Source organism: Solanum pennellii, chromosome 7 (assembly GCF_001406875.1).
Source record: "Solanum pennellii chromosome 7, SPENNV200".
Classification (NCBI taxonomy): domain Eukaryota; kingdom Viridiplantae; phylum Streptophyta; class Magnoliopsida; order Solanales; family Solanaceae; genus Solanum; species Solanum pennellii.
Genome location: NC_028643.1, coordinates 73,418,880 through 73,425,288, shown reverse-complemented (window position 1 = coordinate 73,425,288; position 6,409 = coordinate 73,418,880). Strand labels below are relative to the sequence as shown.

Sequence of the window (6,409 nt, the reverse complement as noted above, 5' to 3'; positions counted from 1 at the left end):
AAACACATTTTTTATTTTTTGTTTTGTGGTTGCAGGCTTTAGTAAAAAAAACGTGTATTTGAGTAAAAGGAGCTGTTTGGGGTCTAATTAATGCTATGTTTTTATTTTCATCTTTTTCTGAACTTTTAATTTGGAAGAATAATGATGTGTTATTATATTAAATAAATAATTACATACTCTTATGTTATATTAAAATTAAAATAACAAGGTTAAATTGAAATTTAAATATATATGTAGCCTAACTTTGTGTTTCATTTATTAATTGCAATTCGATAATTTTGACATCGTGAATATAACATCTTGAGACGTTGTAGTTCCAATGTTTCATTAGCGTCTTGAGGAAAAAATTTATTCGCATCGAGTGTTTATATCAAAATTTAATATTATGTGATTTAATGAATTAATTAATTAAGATTGAATAAAATGAATTGTAAATTTAAACACGTGACGTACATGTATTGAATTGATATAAACATCCGGTGCGTGTAAGTTTTACCCTCTTTCAGGTCCTTATTTTCGTTGTAACATAGGAAATTGCTATAATTATAATTTCAATAGTTTTTCAAATTTTGTATTGAAGACATGACATAGCTAGGAGTCTGTCCCATTTTAATTTATGACCAACTCAAATTCAATTCAATACGTCTATTTCACTCACGTAACCAGGATCTTTCAATTTCTACTTGAGTCTATATATTCAAAGCCAAACTCGCTCCTGTTTTATATCGAAGAGAATATAATGAAGCAACAACGGATACCGTAGAGATGTAACAATTAAGTAGTTATTAAATCATGCTATTGTAGAATTTCTAATATTTACAAAAAAAATATAATATCTATGAGAAATAAAATATTACTGAAAGCTATAACTAAAACACATGACACCTTAAAATTTTAAACTCAAAATCAGTCTCTTTCAAATCAATTTTCTCTAAATATAACTTTTCTTATTAATAGACTTATCGATAATAAAAAAGACGATTTTTCAATTGAAAAATTCCTAACGCTTCGAATCAAAATTAAAATGAAAGCATTTTATTTTCCAACGTTACCTTCTGGTCAATGAAAACTTACATATTATTTTGAACTTTCTTCATTGGTGTTTGTTACCAGCCAGTCAAACTTATTTTTTTCAATTTTGTCTTTCTATTTTCCTAATACAAGTTAATTAAACAATAGAAATCAATTTACTCACGCATTTAACTAATAGTAAAGTAATAATCTCATCCAAATTAAATCATCCCAACGCTCAACTGCAGATTATAGAGTTTAGAGCCTAAAGGGTATATAAAATATTAATAAAAATTTTAAAACGGTATATAAAATTTTATATAAACCAAAACGGTAGAGTCGCTGGAATAACAGCGATTTACTCCACCAGAAAAAGGAAAATCACTGCTACGGCAGCGATTTTGCAAAATGTGATTTTTAAAAAAAATCGCTGCCTAGGCAGCGATTTCATTTTCTTAAAAAAAAATTTAAAGTTTCAATTTTAAATAATTTTTTTTTTTAAAATCGCTGCCTAGGCAGCGATTTTCAATTTTTTTTAAAATTTTTTTGTTTGAAATCGCTACCTTTGGCAGCGACTTACATTTTTTTAAAAAAAAAAATCGCAGAGATTTTTTTTTTTAAAAAAAAAAATTAAAACAAAATTGAAAATCGCTGCCTAGGTAGCGATTTGAATTTTTTTAAAAAAAATAATCACATTTTGCGCTTTTTCTGGTGGAGTAAATTGCTGTTGTTCCAGCGATTTTGCCGTTTTGGTTAATATAAAATTTTATATACCGTTTTAAAATTTTTGTTAATATTTTATACCCTTTAGGCTCCGGACTCGCAAATTATATCACAATTCACGGACATTTAATTAATGAATTGAATATTAATCTCCTATACACAAAATCTATAAATTAAAACTCTGCTAATTACTTACTAATCCAATTAATTAGCACAAAAATGACTACCAAAAATCTACTACTAATTTTTGTTGCACTTGTGTTGATCATTTTAATTATAAGTCCATGCAATGGATTTAAAGTTCTCAAAGAATATGAAATTTGTGAAAACTTAATGATTTTGAATAGCAACGTAAAATATAAGGACGATGGGGTTCGTAGATATTATTATTCATGCATGGATTGTTCTAAGTACTTTAATTTTTCTGTTCCTTTAGTCCATCTTTTATTTGTTTTATTTTATTTTTCATGAGGTTGTGACTTGTGAGTGAGTTCTTTTAGTAGTAAAGTATAATGATTATAATTTATGATTTTTTTTTTTGTTTTTGAAATTTTGTGCTTGTAGGCTTTAGAGACCTTTGTTTTAATTAGTGTATACTTATGTATAATTTATGTATACAGTTAAAAGGAATTATAAATTTGTGTGACAATTTATATCAAGATCCCAAATTATATTTCCCTAAATAAACTTGATCGGCAAGTTATGGATGTAACTAAACTGAATCGGCATTTATTTGTATCATATTTTGGTCACTTCGATTTGATTAATTTCACTCTCACCATGGTTCATTATTATTTAAGATAGTTGTAAATTATATAAGATTACTTGATTTATAAATTTCAAACGTATTGTTGATATCTCTTCTGATGAATAACAATTGTCCACTATTAACTTGGCACACTTCTTAAGAAACAATAAATAACAGAAGTAATGTTACTACATTAATCTTTCAATATATTAAATTAATATTTTGGAAAATATATTAGTGTTGAATAATATTTAATACTAATAGTTAATTATCTATTGATTTTATGTAGTGGACAAGTAAATATGAACGAGGGAGTAACAAATGAAATATGTGGCTAGGACCTCATTTCTTTGCACTTGTAATATTTTTGGGCAAGCTTTTGAGATTTAAGTTAAAATATTTTTCCGAGATCTCTAATTTTTTTTTGAGGTGCTTGATTAAGAACGAAAAATACTTTTCGAGCAAGAGCTACAATTTTCTTCCTCTTTCATAAAGTAGAAGCGAAAGTGAATTTATTCACAATCTATATTTATCAAACAATCCTTAATTTACACGAATGTATCTCAGAAATATATAAATACAACACTTTTCTCCGTTTACCATTTTTGTTTAACTAATATGGTCCTGATCAAGTCGTAAGGGCCAATGACTTATATGAATCAGCCTAATAAGCTTTAATTTTAGATGGGCTTAAAAAATTATATCTTAACCCTACCTCAATAACAAGTTGGGTTGGGCCGGCCCATGAGCTAAGCCTATTTGGACGGCTTTACATAATATCGTAGACAAAATCAACGTTAAAAATAGACAGAAGTTTGCAGGAGGATCAAAAGTGCATCAATATTGCAAACATAAGGAACTATTACTGTTCCATGTGAAAATTCAACAATAACTTGAGTATTAACCCAAAGATAAGAGACTACTTAAAAAAAATTTTGAGTTTATTTGCATTGATATTCTCAAATTATTTGTCAAAAGGAAATTAAGTTACTCACTTTCCTAAGTAGTCCTGCAAGATAAGATTTTGTTACCATACTCAATCTTTAATATATTTTCCTTAATTAGTTGGAAGACATAAATAATATTTGATTCAGTCAAATTCAAATTTATCTTATTTAATATTTTACTATTTCTCCCTCAACCAGATGTCTTTGTTTACCTATAAATACATTGCTAAGAGTGAAATCAATAATATCAATAATTACTCTTGTGTTACCACAAAACTTGGAAGAGAAAATGGAGAAGGCAACATTTCTTAAGGTTTTCTTGATCTCCTTTTTGCTTATGTTGTTTGGTAAGCAATTTTCTTATCTATTGCAACTTATACTCTAGACTAGATACATATGATAATTCATTCGTTTGTTCACTTTTTCAAATGTTGATATTGTTTATGAAAAATCTTGTGTATATCATTGACGTCTGACTTGTTCAACAATGATGTCGATTTTGATAGGGTTGAACAAGAAAATTATGGTACTTCTTTCGTTTGTTCATTTTTTTAAATGTTGATATCGTTTATAAAAAATCTTGTGTACGTCACTGACTTGTTCAACAATGTTGTCCACGTTGGTAGGACAAGGAAATTATGATAACTTATTCGTTTGTTCACTTTTTCAAATGTTGATGTTGCTTATGAATATTCTGGTATACGTCACTGACTTGTTCAACAATGTTATTCATGTTGAAAGTACAAGGAAGCCATGTGCAAGGAGGATGTACCAGCGATGCCGATTGTGCTACGGTTCTGAAATGCATAGAAGCACAACCCATATGTGACTTGACAAGCCATCAATGTGTCTGTCCACGAACTCCACCAGCTAATTATGGAACAAGAACCATTTACAAGACTCACCAAAACTGATTTTATTATGTTTTTCAATTTCATAAGATTCAATAAAGATCTATTGTTTTCATATTAATCATGTTGGAAAATGGTGTTATTTGCGCGATATATTTTATCAATAAAGATTTCTTTGTTTTTAGATTAATCACAATTCACCAATATATTGGTTGCTTTTGGTACAATTCTTGATGTCGTGACAGTCCTAGTGTGGTTGGTATATATAAGAGTAATATATATATATCATATATTATTATAAGTGGAAAGCTCCTAACTTAAAAGTTGAATTACTATTTTGCGCTTATTTTATCTCTAAATTAAATTAAATATTAATATATAATTAATTTAATATTAAATAATCATATTTAAATACATGCATCTAGACACAATGATTTAAATTCTAATTATTTACATACTAAGGAATAATTATATTATATTATACTAAATACTAATAATAAGAAGGTGTAAAGTCAAACTTTGAAAGACAAAAATATTTTATAGAAAATTGTTAGAAATTATTTCATAGGAAATTGTCAAGAATTACTTTTTAAAAAAAAATAAAAATCATCTATTCTTTCTCTATAATTAATGTGGTTAAATGATTAAATTTGTTATCCTCTCTCTTTAGTTAGTATAATTAAATGTATTGAATTATTAGTAAAAACAATCACATTTCCTCTACCCATGTCTAAGATCACTTAACTTCTGAAAATTAACTTAAACAACTCTTCGCCTTTTCATCTTATCCAATGAATCTTTAGCTATATATATGTATCATAAAAAAATAATTTTTTTTTACCACTTGCCTCGTGTTGATGTGAATCATTAGGCAATTTTCAAGTACTTTTTTTTTGTTTTGAAATATTAATATTTGTTGATCCTCCTTAGAATGATATTTTGTATCATAAATTTTATCTTTACCATTTTAAATTTATTTTTTTTTTGTTACCGGAGAAAGAAAAACTCTACTCCTTGTATATTTCTTTTTACAATATATATTGTTATAATAAAAGTCTTAAGAAGGATATGAATGTTGTATTTATTTTTATCTGTTTAATTTTTTTGTATTCTTTACCGATTTATACTTCTTTAATATAATCTTCTATGAAATTATGAATGTTATAAGTTAGTGCTAAAATTACTAATTTATGTCATTTAGATTCGTTTTTAAATATACTTTTATAATATTTATTTACTTTTATCTTTCCTTACTAATATAGTTTCTTCAAGTAGCTACATATTTGTGTATTTACTAATATGGAGCGTAATGAGAGATTATTAAGGATAAGTCATATAGATATATTCGTATTATTAGATGCTATAATAATATAATTATTTTTCCATATTTCTTGCTTGATGGTCAATGTACTATTCGATTATTATGAATTTTATTTAATGAATAAAATATAAATTGGTAAAACTAATATTCTAATTTCAACATTATATAATAATTCAACTATATAATAATTGTATGGGACAAACGTGCAACGCACGTTTCGGAAACTAGTATATATATATATATATATATATATATATATATATACCATTTTGTATATAAAATTCTTGACTTAGAGTTTAGTTTATAGTTTTCATACTTTTATTTTTTATTGTCTCAAACTCTTGGTTAGTTTACAATATGAGTGTGTTTGCTGTCAACTGATGTGATTGGTTCATCTGGTTTGTCACCTTGTTTCTAAGTGATTTTCAGTGATTTTTTTAAAAATCTTAACGGTTAAATAGATAATTGAATCGATAATGATCAATAATCGATAAACCAATAACTAATAAGCCAAAGTCTTAATGATTTTCTAACAGTTTAACATGCCTACAAATCGATAAATCGAACTAATAAATTTCAAAATCGAATTAAATGAAACCGACATATACTGTAACGACCTGTTTAGTCGTTTTGAGCAGCAGATTTTATTTCTGGAAAAACTGTGTGAGTCGACGGAACCCACGATGGACCGTCATGGGCAAGACGGGCCGTCGAGGGGGTCTCGTTCCAAAAGACTTAGACTTCTGAAATTTGGATACTGAAATCGACTCTCTGAACTTGGCGACGGACCTGCAGGACGAACCGTCGT

The 6,409-nt window shown here is 27.1% G+C and overlaps 1 long non-coding RNA gene across 1 annotated transcript; it reads left to right on the top strand.

The window, feature by feature from the left end:
• Positions 1-3,693: 3,693 nt before the first annotated feature.
• On the top strand, positions 3,694-4,401 carry LOC114077898. Its single transcript, XR_003579260.1, has 2 exons — positions 3,694-3,776; positions 4,171-4,401. It is a non-coding gene; the product is annotated as an uncharacterized LOC114077898 (long non-coding RNA).
• Positions 4,402-6,409: the final 2,008 nt, after the last annotated feature.